The sequence below is a fragment of the Notechis scutatus genome, chromosome 10 (assembly GCF_049901735.1).
Source record: "Notechis scutatus isolate UNSWTSFEM ecotype Mainland chromosome 10, rNotScu1.2, whole genome shotgun sequence".
Taxonomy (NCBI): domain Eukaryota; kingdom Metazoa; phylum Chordata; class Lepidosauria; order Squamata; family Elapidae; genus Notechis; species Notechis scutatus.
The window spans coordinates 9,131,313-9,148,258 of NC_142018.1; the positions used below are offsets into that span (position 1 = coordinate 9,131,313).

The following is a 16,946-nucleotide window of genomic DNA, read 5'->3' on the forward strand; positions in this document are numbered from 1 at the left end:
GATATCATTTTTGCTTGATAGGTAGTCATCCTTCTTCCACTTAACCTCTATTTCTGATTCTGAATGCAAAGAGGACAATTGCAGCCAACAACAATGGGTAGATATTCCCATTGCAAATGCTGGCAGGATAAATGTCCGCTTGCCTTTGCAAGTTAAGTCAGGAACGTCAAGATTGATAGTTCTATGTAAAGGATTGCTTTTTGCAATGTTTGGAGAGGAATTAAAAAGTTGGGGGAAAGAAATCCAAAGGATTTGTTAAGAAAAACAAAATGAGGAGGAAGAGGAAGACATTCTGAACACACCAATGTTCTCCTGAACACTACTTATGGTATTAAAATATACCATTGTTCATCATGATGAAATATCTACACGAAGACTTTCAATCATGGGGACAATGTAACAGTATTCATATAGTATGTGCGTGGGGGTTGTTTAGATAAGCTTACTGTTATATGGGTCATTATTATTTTAGCCCAAGATTGGTGATAACCGTGAAAACATCAGCTGAAAGAATCGGAGCCATCCATTAAGTTTGCAAATGCATATGATTTATTCAAGCCTATATGCAAGAATCTAGGGAGGTTATTTATTTATTTAGTGGATGGCATATCATATGGCATGCATATATGTGTGTGTGCATGTGTGTATGTATGTATATATATATATGTGTGTGTGTGTGTATGTGTGTGTGTGTATACACGTCAAGATACTCTTAATCTTACACGGGAAAAGACCCATAACATACTCTAGACATACATACATATATATATATATATATATATATATATATATATATATATATATATATATATATATATATATATATATATATATATATATACAGTACACACACACACACACACACTAGCTGGATACCCTTGCTTCACTACAAAACCATGTAATCAAGCTTAGTTTTGGGGGAGGAAAATAAGGAGGGAAAAATCTGCCTCTGCCTACCAGCATCCATTGGTATACATCTGTCTAGCATCCTGTCAGTGTGTGAGAGTGTTGAGGGCTGTTTGGAAACTGAAAAAGTATTTGCTCTGTCTTGAGCCTTCCAGTACTTCCTTGTGAGCAAGGAGACAGCAAGGAGCCTGGGCATGGCTTAGCTCAATTGTTCTGAACTAAAGCTGCTTAGTGCTCTAAAACTGAAACTGAACCTTCTCTCCTCTGCTTGTGTTTTGCATTTGGAACAGATTTCTTTTCAGGTGGGGAGGGGGAGTAGATCTCCTTAGCATCAGAGCATATTAATAATAATACAGCAGAAAATTATTTCTTAGTAAGCATCTAGAAGCCAAGAGGAACATATGTGCCATATTTCAAGTTTGTAGGCTTTACGGTTCTGGAGATTTTGTCTCCAGAACCATATGTTCATTCATTCATTCATCTGGACTAGTAGAATCCAATAATATAAATTTTAAAAAGATCTACGTTCAAATACCAGTGTCTAGGCCATCTAACCATTAAAGTGTCGCATCATTTATGTTTTAAAAAAAATCAGATACCGAATTGGTATATGCTCACATCTTGCAGCTAGCTACAATGTGATCTACACCTATACACTATATATCTAGTTTGATATAGAACCCCATCCGTTACACTGAAGGGAGGGTGCTTTCTCCAACGTGAAGAATTCAACCAAGCTCAGAGAGCCCCGAGAACCTCCTCATTTCAACCCCAAGCTACAAATATTGTCCTTTATTGGTACAAGAATCTAGACAAGTTCAGTCCTAAATTGGTGCCAGACAGAATTCAGGAGGAGTTGCGCTTGGGCCATTTCTGGGAACGTAATGCTTCTAAGCAGGTGACATGCTTAACCCCCCCACCCCCACTCACTCTGCTCTTCCCCAACAGAAAGAAGCCTGGAAAAAATGTCATCTAGTGAATGTAGGGAGATTGCGAGTGGGCACAAAATGGTTCTTCGTAAGAATCAAGCATTGAATAACCTTGAATTCTCAAATTCTTCCAATTTGCATCCAACCTGTTTCTTAGATGTTTATCCTAATTTCCCTGCAGAAGCTCAAGGTGGGATTACTTAATACCCCCTCCAGTTTCTTCCCTGGGCTGGAGGATGGTCAGGACACAAAGGAGGAGTAAATAAGAATATTTCCAGTAACGTCTCATCACTACGCTCCTATCCCTGGGAAAGTGGCTTCCCCCTCCCTTTTCTTTTACACAGATGGGATTTAGGAGATTTTGAACTTCTGTGGTCACCATGCCTGGTGCCAGAACCTCATTGTGAGTTGAAATGAAAACAGTAGAAACCTCTCTGGATGAAAGAAGAAGAGCGTTTAAGTGGGCCAAAGTTGAAAGCAGGGGAGGAGGAGGGAGCCAGTGCCTCTTCTATGCAATCTCTGGGGGACCTTTTAACGTTGTTCCTTCTGAGCAGAACTTCTGACAAGTTTATTTCATTTTTAATTGTGGGAGGGGAACGGGAGGAATGGGAAGCTTCTGCTTTAAAGACTTGGAGCCGACCGCAGCCTAGCCTCCCTAACGGAAACTAGAAAGCTAGCAAAGGGAAAAAAAATCAGCTGGCACTGGACCAAAGGGACTCTTAAATCCTAGCATAATGCCTGCTCTTTTTTTTTTTTTTTTCTTATTTTGCTTTCTATTTTAAATTCAAGGTCCTGCCAAAGCTTACAATGTTCCTCTTTTCCCCCCCCCCCTTCTTTTTTCAGTTTTACAAGCCAAGAGTTGTGGTCAGTTTTCTCACGTATAATCCCAGGTTCTTTTCATTTGCCAAAAGTGTAGCTGAAAAGATTCATTATTTTGTCATTTTAAGGCCTTAAATAAATTTATCCAGAGATCCTACCGGGTTGCTGAGGATTGCAAATAGCAAGACGGGGGGCGGGTCCTTTTTCTTTTCTTATTAATTGAAATAAAGACGAACGCCTGCACAAATGTGTGTTTGATGCACGCAAGTAATTAGCATTCATGGTGAGGGGGCTCTGTTTTTTCTTTCAGATGTTGCGCTCATTATCTGAATAGAAGTTTGCTCAGAAGTGGGGAAAAATGGATTTAAACAGAGCAGCTGAGAATTCTGTTCAGCAATAAACTCATTTTGGAATCCAGTCTCATAATCTCCTTTACAGGGTTTTTTTTTTTTTTTTTTGAGGGGGGGAGGTGAGAGAAGAACACCATCACATAAAAGCTGACTTCAAGCTTCTCGGATGAAGTTTGTTGTGATGGAAACACGTTTCCTAGCAAACTCATTTCCCCCAGGTTAGAAAAATTGGTAGTTTTAGAAGCTAAGGGAGATAAGTCTGTCTGTCTGTCTGTCTGTCTGTCTGTCTGTGTCTATCTAAAAATAAAGTCTTGATGGCAGCTCCAGTTATATGACAGAAGCTGTGTCCCAATAGAAGAAAATTTTCGTAGCTCAGGGTTGAACTGGGCGTCCTTGCTGTGCTTGGTTGTTTTCTTGAAGATGTTTCATTACCCAACTAGGTAACATCATCCGTGCTAGGCCATGCATATAAAAAAGGGGCAGGACTTCAAATGCATGGTCTTGGCTACCATCTTCACTTTTTGGAACTCCTACAGATGTCTCTGGAGAGACTGCAGAGAAGGAGGTTTTTTTTTTTTTTTAATATTGGAACTTTCTCTCTGGAATCCTCCCTCTGATCTTGGAGAAGATTGGAAACATCGTATAAGACAATTTTCTAAGAGCCATAAGAGCAAAGAGCCGTGGTGGCTCAGTGGTTAGAATGCAGAATTGAAGGCTAACATTGCATTCCCACTGCTAGAACTTAGATCCTGACCTGCTCAGGGTTGACTCAGCCTGAAATGAAAACATGACTATGTACAAGTGTTATAATCCGGAATCACGTTGCTCACGTGAGGAGATGCGTAAAAATAAAAAAAAAATAAAAACTTTTTGGGGGAAAAAAGGTTGACTTAGCCTTCCATCCTTGCAAGATCAGTAAAATGAGGACCCCGATTGTTGAGGGCAACATGCTGACTCTAAATGCTTAGAGAGGGCTGTAAAGCACTATGAAGTGGTATATAAGTCTAAGCACTATTGCTATTGCCATAGCATTCTAATTTTAACAATGAACAAGTGAAACAAGTGAACATTTCAAATCCTTGAAAAACGAGGTGGAGGTGTGATCAGTACCTGTTTAGAAAAAGACTGAAATTGTTCTGCTTATTGTTTCCAAAAACAACAGCTTCACACATTCCATTGATGTGTAAGAACATTTTCCTGGGTTTGTGTGGCTTAACATTTTCTGACAATCCAGTGTTTGTCTTATCGAGCAGTTCATAGCTTCCTTCTACCCTTCCCTGCAAACATTTCTTTCTTTTGCAAACTATCGTCAACCTCACACCAGAAGATCCCAGAATCCTCTCTTATTTTTATTTGAAGTAGTTCTTAGCATTGTAGCGATTTCTGATTAATCTCTAGGATCATGAGACCGTAACCGTCAGATGGTAGCTTTGATCTTCATCCAGCAAACCATCTGGAAATGTAGTTCAGATTGGCCGCTGCTTCTTTCACTCAGTGTGGTTTTCAGCAGAATTTCCGCTGAAGTTTTTTTTTAATGTAGCCCAAGTTTTAGGGTTATTGAAAAAGAAAGAACAGTACTAGAAGTTTTCACCCATCTTGAAGGTGCGATTTTTTATTGCTTTGTAAAGGGGTGAATATGAATATATATTCAAGTTTTTCAGAGTTGCCCATTCTCTTCCCATCTGATTCGTGTTGCTTATACAATATGGATCCATGCTAGCTACTGCTTGTTACAACATCATATCCTGTAAACTTTGGATCCTCTTCTAAACCAACCTTCTCCAGCTTGATGTCCTCCAGAAATTGTAGTCCCAACACAATTGGAAGGAATAATATTAGGGAAATGTGCTGAAAGAAGTATTTCAACTCGAGATTGTCCATGGAGACCTTAACTTTCTTGGCATTTGCAATTCTGGCATCCATAAAAAATAGAAAAATTGTATTGCCATTGAGTTTTTCCAACATATCTTTTCTTTTTTGGGGGGGTGACTGCATGGAGATATGTCATTTTCTTGGCAAACATTTGGAAGTGCTTTCCCATTGTCTTCATAATAGAATGGTTTTTCAACTTTCCAACTTCTGAACTTCCTTATCAATTTTCTAAGCAGTTCCAATCCTACTTGGCTTCTGACAAAATTGTCTGGTGCTGCCATCTGTTGACACACAAAGTTATACACCCACAATCTAAAAAAAGAGCTTTTGTGATGAAAAGAAGACATGTTAATTGTTCATGAAGATGCTTCTAAGAAGGTCATTTACAGCCATTCCTTGAAGACTGCAAGATGAATTGAGCGACTGGCCATCTAACATCCCAGATGAAAGGACCCAATTCTACTTGCAATACCCCCATTCAAGAAACTGCCATATCCTTGGATTAAACTTGATCTCTCTTAAAAGTGTAACATCACTTTGAAACTACCCTTGTATAATAATAGCTGAATATTCTGAGTGGTCCTTGGTGTTCTCTGAGCTTGCTTGTTTTCTTGCAGACATTTCATTACCAAAGTAGGTAACATCATCAGTGCTAGTAGGAAGTGGGGTTTGCTCTCAGTTTATATTCTGGTGTCTTGCTCTGTCCGTGTTGGTGGGGGTCAATCTTAGTGGTTCTTTGGTGGGGCTGTTTGCTGCTGGCTTCTTTGGCAGTTTCTTGATTGGTTGGGGTCTTCTCTACTTGATTGTTGGCCTGATGTTAACCTTGGAGTTAATCTATGGTGACCTGGGTGCCGATTGATGGTGGAAAGGCGCCAGGGTCTATTGGTTCCCTGTTTGGGCAGCACCCAGATCAGCATAGATAGATTAACTCCAAGGTTAATTTTCATGCTCAATTCCTCAGATTCAGAATAATGCCCATTCAAAATCCAAGAAAGAAACACTTAGACTCCATTAATTAGGGAAAAGATATCTTTTACTGGAAGTCAAGTGGTAGCAACAAAAGAATTCTGAATCTGAGAAAATGGGTGCGTAAATCACGTATACAAAGTGATGGCAGCGTTCCCACCCACAATAGTCCAAAATGTCCGTCCAATTAAAGTTGCATTTATGTCATATGGGGCATCTTCAGGTGGTGATGCAGGCATCTGTTGACCTTGGCCTATTTTAATAAAGAGTTGCGCTTGCGCATAGCACAGCAAAGAAGCATAAACAAGAAACTCCCCCCCACAACTTACACAGTTTATTCTCAAAGCCTCCAGCTCACTTCCCACAATTATTTCACCTCTCCTCCCCCCTGTTACTATGGCAGCCAAAAGAGGCAAAGCAAAGGAACAATCAACTACACAAGACCCCAATCAAGAAACTGCCAAAGAGCCAACAGGAAACAGCCCAGCCAAAGAAACTCTAAGACCAACCCCACCAACATTGACAAGCAAGACACCAGAATATAAACTGACAGCAAACTCCACTCCTTACTAGCTGATGTTACCTAGTTGGGATAATGAAACATCTGCAAGAAAACAAGCGGGCTCAGAGAGCACCAAGGACCCTTCATTTCAACCCTGAGCTACAAATATTCTCCTTTATTAGTACCTAGGAAGCATAGGTTTTCAGTGGTCTTGCCATCATCCAGAATATAAAAACTTTAGACAAATTGTGAAAAAACTGGATGCTAAAAAAAACCAAACAGTTTCTAGGTTGAAAGGACCTTGGGAAAGTGATTTACCATGAATCTACCTTCCTTCCTTCATATCTTTCTGATGAGCCTTCCTAAGACCAATAGCAGGTAAACTATGGCAAGCATTTAAGAATAAATTAAGACTATATCGTGATGACTATGGTGCAAGTAAACCAGAGCCAGAGAAAACCCCACAGTCATATTTACCAAGGTCTTGGTTGATAACCATCAATTCTGGATGTGAGACATACTCTTCCTAGATTGTCCTTATGGCCCAAAATGATGGCATATCTCTGTCGTGCCTATTCCTGGAATTCCTCATTAAATGCCCCCCTCACCGACTACTATTTTGTAAGTCTATCATTCTGTATTCTGTCAATCAATAGGAGTGCTGATTTACCACCTACCTATCAGGTATTTGGCGAAAGGAAACAACAATTAATGACTTAATAGCCAGCTAAAGATAAAGATTCCCCTTGCATCCACGTGCTAGTCGTTTCCAGCTCTAGGGGGCGGTGCTCATCTCCATTACAAAGCCAAAGAGCCAGCGCTGTCCGAAGACGTCTCCATGGTCATGTGGCCGGCATGACTAAACGCCGAAGGCGCACGGAACGCTCCCACCAAAGTGGTCCCTATTTTTCTACTTGCATTTTTTACATGCTTTCGAACTATTAGGTTGGCAGAAGCTGGGAGAAGTAACGGCAGCTCACTCCATTACACGGTGCTAGGGATTCAAACTGCCAAACTGTCGACCTTTCTGATCAATAAGCTCAGCCATCTTAGCCACTGAGCCACGGCATCCCTCATATAGTCATCTATCCATGCCCTAAAACAACTAAAAGTTACACACAACCAGGAACCATATAAACACAATAACACAGAACAGTACATATAATCTGAAGAGACAGAGAAATTCCCTGAAGATGGGCTCCAGCATGCGCCCAAAAGCTTGGAAGAATAAACCTTTGGTGTCAGTGACTGACTCAGATTCTGCCCTACAAGTATCTTACAAGAGTTCATTTAGTGACCGTTCAAAGTTATTACGGCCCTTAAAAGGGTGAGTTATTGTTCTGACCAAGGCTTCCTGACACCGTAATTAAGCACACGCTTAATTAAAACAACTCTTGTTTTAATTCAATGCTGGGAATTATGTTTATTCCCAGCCGGTAATGAGTCTCAAACAGTCCCTTGAGATAAGCACCCACCTTTCTCTCCTTTGAATTGCTGCCAACAACAAAAGAGTCAAATGAATTATAAAAAGAACTAACTGAAGTACAAAGTCCACACAGAGTTTCAAGGTTTAATTTGAACAGAGCGAACAATGTTGCTTCCTGCAAAGGCTCATGTTCCTTTGCACTTCCTTCATATCTTATGGGAGGGGCAATCACCTCCCAGCCTTACTCCTGAGTTGCCCCTTTTGTCTTAGCTGCTCTTGCCTTCTGGCAGCTCTGCGCACACACACACTGGGAACAGGCTCCCCTGGGTCCTCTGCCTCGCTGCTGCTAGACTCCAGAGGCTCCAGAGGCAGCACCCCACTCCCAGTTGGGCCAGGCTCCATCTCTGCATCAGACGCAGGACCCTCGTCCAAGTCCTCTCCAGACTCCCAGACTGGTCCCCATTCTTCCCCACTGTCCGATTCCACTACCGTCTGCACAGGCTGCCAGCAAACCACAATAGTTATGACCATTTTTCACACTTAGTGACCATTGCACTATCCCCATGGTCATGGGATGTACATTTGGATGCTTGACAACTGACTCACATTTATGAGGGTTGCAGTGTCTCAGAGTCACACGATCCCCCTTTTGTGACCTCCTGACAAACGAATGAGGAAATCAGATTCATTTAACAACCGTGTTACTCATTTAAGAACTGCAGTGATTCACTTAACAAATGTATGTGCAAGAAAAGCCGCAAAATGGGGCCAAACTCACATAATGAAGTTCTCACTTAGCCACATCAAGTTTGGGGTCAATTGCGGTCATAAGTCAAGGACTGCCTGCATTTGGCCAGCTCATGGAAAAATCTTTGCAACTTTTGTCTGGGCATACAACAGGCGATCCTAACAGATAACAGATAATCAGAGTTGGAAGGGAGCTTGTAGGTTATCTAGTCCAACCCTCTGCCCAAGCAGGAGACCCTACACCATTTATGACCAATGGCAGTCCAATCTCTTCTTGAAAGCCTCCAGGGATGAAGCACCCACAACTTCTGAAGGCAACTTCTGTTCTCTTGAATATAGAATAGAAGATTTGGAAGGGACCTTCTAGATCATCTAGTCCAACCCGCCCCACCCCCACACACCCAAGCAGGAGACTCTAGTACACCATTTCTGACAATCTCTTCTTGAAGGTCTCAAGTGATGGCGCTCCCACAACTTCCGAGGGAAAGCTGTTCCATTGGTTGATTGTTCTCACCGTCAGAAAGTTTCTCCTTATTTCCAGGTTAAATCTCTCCTTGTTCAGTTTCCATCCATTATTCCTTGTCTGGCCTTCGGGTGCTTTAGAAAATAGCTTGACCTCCCTCCTCTCTGTGGAAGCCCCTCATTTATCATAAATTATCAGAGGAGCGAACCTTTCTGAGAGTGAAAATTCGCTAAAGATGGTCACACTAGTGGAGTCGCCGCTTATGGCAGTGTCATTAATCCCATGTCACCCAAGATCTGGACTCAACCTTTCCCGGTTCCACACATGTAAACATCGTAACATTTGAGCGAGCCTGTGATGGTTAGGAGACCAATGTCCACGCAGTCCCTGCGGCTCAAGCCCAAAGTCCGTAGTCCAGTGCCGGATGGTTCATAAAGCAGTCCCCGGTTAGAAACGATGACAGGGAGGTGGTGCGCCGAGACAGAAGGGGAAACAGCGGCCCAATGGTGAATATTGGTGACGTGGTTAGGCTGTCTGTATTTGGTGTCCCCTTGATGTCCCAGGTCTCCCGCATTCAGTAACCAGACACTATGGAGACATCCATGACCCAGAGCCAGTTCATCGCCTCCACAAGTAAATCCGGTTTAATGAATGAAGTGCTGGATGTTATGATGGGCTCGACACTCGGATGGAGGCCTTGCCGTCGCAGGAATTGATCCAGGTGCTGCACGACACGGTTGTGCCGTGCACATTGGGCATCATGCATCACCTCACAAACTTGCAGGACGTGGTTGATCGTCTCCAGGGGCCGGCAGGCTCCCCTACAAATCTTGTTGGTGGTCTGGCGATCGTCACCCCGCGTACTCCTTGATCTCGTAGGGAGCACGCTGCTCCTCAACTGGATCCTCCTTAGATACAGGCGGGGGAACGCTCGGGAGGGGCGTAATAGCCAATCGTGTCTGGCTGCGTCAATCCTGGGGACCCCCAGCTCCCGACCACCGAAGGATGTCAGGAGCGCAGTCTTCCACTCCTCCCATGCCTCAGCCTTTGTTGTTACAGCAGCAGCGTTAACTCTGCAAGGCCGGTTCATCCGGCGCCGCAAAAGACCAAATGCATCCTGTGGCAGCCCCTCAAATATTGGAAGACTGCTATCCTGTCTCCCCTGGTCCTTCTCTTCCCTAGACCAGCCAGGCCCAGTTCCTGCAACCGTTCTTCATATGTTTTAGTCTCCAGTCCCCTAATCATCCTGGTTGCTCTTCTCAGCACTTTTTCTAGAGCCTCAACATCTTTTTTATAGTCTGGTGACCAAAACTGGATGCAGGATTCCAGGTGTGGTCTTTCTAAGGCTCAGTAGAGTGGTATTAGTAATGATTTGTGTTTTCCTAATTTGTCTTTGATTTTTGGGCCTTGATGCAGAAATCTTCGTAGCTAAGGAAGCCAGAAAATCCTGTTTGGGAAAGAAACATCTCTCAAACAAAATGGGTGAATAGGGGACAAGAGACAGCCCTTTCCTGCCCCGGTGGAGTCACTTCAGGGTAGACGGGTCTTAATTGCCACCTCCTTCCTTCCTTTGCTTTGCGTCTGTTTGTTTTTCAGTCTGCTGGAAATGCAAAGGATTAGTCATGCAAAGGGAAACACAAGCTTCTATGGGCCTATTGAATCATTGGATAGAGAAAAGCCAATGTCAGGAATCCTGGACTTGGGGCCTAAGTTCAACATTGGGTCATTTTATTTGTAGAATCTCGGGCCCAGAACAAATAAAACAAGTCTTTTTGGAGTTTTTGTTTGAAGATGGGCTTTCTTTCTTGTTGGAGAGAGAAAGAGGAGGAGAATTTGATCTGATGCTCATTCAGAAACCAGGTGGGCATATTTCTGCCTGTCCATCTCCTTCTACCTCATCCAAGGTGTAGAAAGTTAGCACCCATCTTTCTTCTAGAATAATGAAATATTCTGAGAAATATTTAAAAAGGCAGAATATTATATTTCCCTGGATGAGCAATTGAGAAACATGCTTTTTTTAGAGGGAGAAAGCAGCCCTCACCTTTCTTAATCGCCCTCAACAGATGTCAGCACTTAAGAGATAAAGAGCTTATTGAAAGAAGCAAAGTATCTAGATAGTTCTATTCATAGGCAAAAATTCCCTGCAGCAAGGACTGAACAAAGATAGGATCAGCCCACAGCCACAATAGGAATTGCCCAATGCCCCTTCATTGCATCAGCAGTACAAACTTCAATCAAACTTAGCTCAGACAAATATGACCCCCTACATGGCCCCATGGGAGTCTGACAACAGCCAATAGAATACATGTTTTTGCACAGGAACTAGAAGCTCAAGTGCAAAGCCCAAGCGAAGGTATTAAAACCCCTCACTCTCAACTCCATGTGGTCAGTTGCCCAGAAGCATAAACCTATGTGGTTCTGCTTCATCATTCAACCGTTTTTCCAATCAGCCTCCAGCCTCCATTTTATCTCCAGCGCCTTTCTCCGGCTTGGAACTGAACCAGGTAGATATTTCTTCCAATAGTAGTTTTTAAAATCTATGAAACAGATGTCTTCCTCTCCTGAACTCTCCTCAGCAGCACTTAAAGAAAATTCTCCTTTTAGTGTATCTAAACTTTAATAGCTACAGTTTGGTAGAAATTAAAGGTTTGGCACCCAGGTAGCCTGTTCCCTTCCATGGAATTCTTAACCACTTGAGACATATTTAGCATGAAGTCTGCACTCCAAGTCACAAAGTGAAGATTTGGGTTTTTCCCAGCTCGTGCCTGATTTTAATTAGCCGATTGTCTAATTGATTCTCATCCTTGACTAAAGGAAAGACTTTGTCTAAGTTTGTTTCTACATGAACACCACTTTGGGCCTTTGCTTTCTAGAAGCTGGCAAGAAAGACTAACCACTAATTTTGGAATGCAAGATTAAGAAATGTTTGAGATCAGAAACACTGGGTATGATTGAATTTATGATCAAAAGGTTAATGTATTTTATTTCTGTAATTGTTTTAACAGATCAACAGAGTTGGAAGGGACATTGTAGGTCTTCTAGTCCAACCCCCTGCCCAAGCAGAAGACCCTGGCCTATACCATTTCTGACAAATTTCTCTCTCTGGGCACACTGCTGAAAAAACTCCGCATTGGTGACAGGAAGGGCATCCGGCCATTAAAAGACTCTGCTAGCTCCATTCAACTGCCCAGACTCCACCCTGCAAGGGATTATGGGGTCATTAAAAGAGTATGATGATGAAGACATATGTATGGTGCAAGTATATATTTATATGTATGGTGTAGGTATATATTTATACCTGCACCATACATATATACATACACATTTATGTATGTAAATATGTACATACAGACATATCTATGTATGTACTGTATATAGCATGTGTATATGTGCGTTATGCATGTGTTTGGGTAGATACACACTTTCTCTTGAGAGACGGCAACAGAATTTCATTTTTAAAGTGGGCCAGTGCGCTCGCAGTAAAAAAAAATGACAATAAAGTTATCTTATCTTGTTGTTTTTCTTTCTTCCTTTGCACTTCCTCTTCCCTATTTTTTCTACTTTAATAATTCTTTGGCTATATTTATTTTCTGTAGAAAATTAATGCACTACATAAAAAAAGAACAAAGAAATGGTGGAGACCGTACAGATAAGAAAGAAAGAAAGAAAGAAAGAAAGAAAGAAAGAAAGAAAGAAAGAAAGAAAGAAAGAAAGAAAGAAAGAAAGAAAGAAAGAAAGAAAGAAAGAAAAGGATCATTAGCTTGCAAATTTCGAGGGCTTTCTTGTTTTTAATTACTCTGGAATCAAGGCAGGGGGTGGGCTTCAAAAAGGAGTCTCTGCCCGGTTGCTGGCCGGGCGTGGCCATGGTGGGCGTGGCCTAGTTGGTCTCCTACACCAAGGTGAGAGGTGAGGGAGTGCGTTTTTGCCCTCCCTGGGCTCTGGAGTCTCTCTGGAAGCCAGAAACGGGCCCATTTCCAGCCTTCCCAAACTTCTGGGAGGCCCGTTTTTCGCTCTCCCCAGCCCTCCACGCACGCCCTGCACTTTACCTGCATCCAAAACCGGCCACGTGGGGACTCCTGGGAGGGGAGGGGCAGGGTGGGCGGGGCCAGCCAGGAGTGGGATTTTGGGAGTTCTCCAAACTGCACAGAATCATAGCTAGAGGCTCTCCGGAACCCCCACGAACCCCCAGCAGCCCCACCCCTGAATCAAGGGCAGAAATCTTCCAGGGCGGAGTAGAGAGCATTAACGTTTTAAATATCTCCCAGTGCTGTAAATAATTGCTTCGCTCCAAAAACCATTTCCAAAGAAAATAGAGTAAAGGAAGAACAATTTTCTGAAGCTGAAAGTTCTACAAGGGATTGTACTCTGTTCTTTCCCCTTGATTGACATCTGATTTCGGTTGTTTTTTTTATGTGTGTGTGTGAGAGAGCAAAAAATAAAAAAGGCAACAATCGTTAAAGGTATAGGTCACCATCTTGTGGCCGAAATAGTAAGTACAAAGAGAAAAACAAAATCCAGTTGGGCTTTGGAAAAGCCTCTTTGGGACAACCATGACCTGGATGACCGAGAATCTCCACAGACAATGGGGGTTCCTTGGTGCTCTCTGAGCTGGATGCTTCCCCTGAAGACTTTTCATTCCCGAATATCATTACAGGAAGACACCAAGAATTTAGGTGAGTTTTGGTAAAGTAATTTCCTGCCAACTTTCACATCCAGGATTAGGAAACTACTCATGTGTTATTTATTTTATTTTATTATTATTTTATTTTATTTTATTTTATTTTATTTTATTTTATTTTATTTTATTTTATTTTATTTTATTTTATTTTATTTTATTTTATTATTTTATTTTATTTTATTATTTTATTATTTTATTATTTTATTTTATTTTATTTTATTTTATTTTATTATTTTATTTTATTTTATTTTATTTTATTTTATTATTTTATTTTATTTTATTTTATTTTATTTTATATTATTTATATTTTATTTTATTTTATTTTATTATTTTATTTTATTTTATTTTATTATTTTATTTTATTTTATTTTATTATTTTATTATTTTATTTTATTTTATTATTTTATTATTTTATTTTATTTTATCTTTATTTTATTTTATTATTTTATTTTATTTTATTATTTTATTTTATTTTATTTTATTTTATTTTATTTTATTTTATTTTATTTATTATTTTATTTATTTTATTTTATTTTATTTTATTTTATTTTATTTTATTATTTTATTTTATTTTATTTTATTTTATTTTATTTTATTTTATTTTATTTTATTTTATTTTTATTTTATTTTATTTTATTTTATTATTTTATTTTATTATTTTATTTTATTTTATTTTATTTTATTTTATTTTATTTTATTTTATTTTATTTTATTTTTATTTTATTTTATTTTATTTTATTTTATTATTTTATTATTTATTGATTTTATATATTGCCGCCTATTCACCATGGAGACTCGAGGCGGCTTACAGAATGTAAAATCATATTAAAAAAAACAAAACAATAAAAACTAACAAAAAGAATCAAATAATTTAATAAAGTACAATAGAACAAAATCTGGAAATAAAGAAATAAATCACACATTTACCCCAACTCCCACCCACCCCAGGCCCGCTGGCAGAACCAGGTCTTCAGTGCCTCCCAGAAGAGTATTAGAGAGGGAGCCATTCTAATCTCTGTGGGGAATGAATGTTATGAAGAGCTTACTCACAAAATACTGTGTGTGTGTGTGTGTGTGTATTTGGTTGTTCATTTGGAAACGGGCTGATGGGAGAGACTGATGTGTGTGTGTGTGTGAAGACCCAGTGTGTACAAAATGGTTGATGAATGTAATGAGACAGGTGGAATACAAAAATCCCAGCAACCGGTTTGCTGCCTGGTTGCTGGGTGGGCGTGGCCATGGTGGGCATGGCCTACTGGAACTTCTGGGAGGGCCGTTTTTCACCTTCCCAAGGGCCCGGAGGCTTCCCCCGGCCTCCGGGAGGGCAAAAACAGCCTCCTTGGGCTCTGGAGGACCTCCGGAAGCTGGGAACAGACCCGTTTACGGACTTCTGGTCCTTCCGGAAAGTCCATTTTCCCCCTTTCAGAGGCTCCACGTGAACCCTGCACTCACCTGCATCACGTGGACACTTCTGGGAGGGGTGGGATGGGCGGGGCCAGCCGGTTGGTTGAAAAACCAGTTCGGTGAATCAGATGAAAACTTAATATCCGATTCGCCCGAACCGATCCAAACCCATAGAATCCCACCCCTGGATAGGACATTGCAGGCATCTAAAAACGTTTTAAAAAGGGAATGTGATGTACCAAACATTTGGTAATCCCTGCATTTAACCTACTGAAATAACTTTTTCACACAAGGGATGATGACCCTCACTTTCCCAAAAGATCCCTCTTGCGCACATGACTGGATATCTCCACATAACAATCTCGGTAACAATATGAAACTGAGTCGTTGTTATTACGATGAATAACAATAAAATGAGGAGTTGTTGTTTGTTGCTGCAATATTTCATCGACCTATCTGCCTCTACCACAGAGCAAGAGTCCTACAAGTGCTTGTTAATCTGATTCCCAGGTCAAAAATGGAACTGAATTTGGTATTTATTCATATTGGATTCATTACAGGAAACTTCATACAAAAACAGCCATACTGTAATGTGACTTAATATGCTGTTTTGAATCAATGAAGAGACAACCACATACGCGTTATGTAACTCTTGGTCAAAACTTCCTGTTGTTGCAGACAACTTTCCAGAAATATTCACAAGCTTATATTCTCAGATTTACCTGTAGAGGGCCACGAGATGAGAAATACTCAGAAGCCATTACTCCTCTCACCCCACACACAAAAAAAGTGGGAGCAGAGACATGGCTTGAGACCTGGGAAAGGAAATAATGTTAGGAAGAGACTCAAAGTGACTCTTCCCTAACTCAGTGAGGTATAAATGAGAAGGAGGAAGAGTACAATCAAATTGTAGGGGGCGTGCATAAGCGCACCAACGTGCCTACCGTCCCTGTCCTATTGTTTCTCTTATTCTTTTATTTTTCTTATATGTACCCATTTCATGTATTCACAACTATGTATACATTTATACTTATTATCTTGTAAACAATTGGCAAATCAAATAAATAAATAAAATAAATAAATAAATAAATAAATTTCCAGGAACCTGTTTATACAACAGATCTTAATCAAGCCTTGGAGGCTAAAACATATGAAGAAGGGTTGCAGGAATGGGGTCTTTTAGTTGAATGAAAAGAACGACTAGGGGGTGATATGACAACACTGTTCTAATATCTAAGGGGCTGCCACAAAGAAGAGGGAGTCAAGCTTTTCTCCAAAACACTTGAAGGCAGAACTAGAAGCGATGGGTGGAAACTCGTCAAGGAGAGAGAAGCAACCAAGAAAAAAATGGAGAAATTTCCTGACAGTGAAAATAATTAATCAGTGGAACGGCTTGCCTTCAGGAGTTATGGGTGCTCCATCTATGGGAGCTTTTAAGAAGAGTTTGGACAACCATGTGGTATGGGATCTCCTGTTGAACATGGGTTGGACTAGAAGACTTCCAAGGTCCCTTCCAACTCTGTTATTCTGTTAGTCTTCTTGTAGAGTCAGTTTCCCGCTCTGGACAACCTGAAAGTGCTGATATGACTGGATGGAAACTTCTAGACAGTCCTAAACAGAAGTTGGAGACACTCTGACATTCTCTAGATGAGGATCTGAAGAAATCTGAACTAAATAAATTCTGACCAAAATTTGTGGAGATACCTTAGATTTAGGCAGATCCATCTTCCTTAGTGGCTGGTATCAAGAATTATTTTTTGTGCTAGTGGTAATATTTCATGAGTTACAATCTTGTGGAAGTATCACTTGGAACGGAACATGTCCAAATTTATTTAGATGGTTTCATACCTCAAATCTGTCTGAATTGAAGGTGTTTGAAGCATC

The 16,946-nt window shown here is 40.6% G+C and overlaps 1 long non-coding RNA gene across 1 annotated transcript in view; it reads right to left on the reverse strand.

Annotated features, from left to right (window-relative positions):
• The window catches only part of LOC148129747 (uncharacterized), a 280,407-nt gene that overhangs the window by 162,341 nt on the left and 101,120 nt on the right, over window positions 1–16,946 (reverse strand). The gene's annotated exons all lie outside the window — the stretch shown is intronic.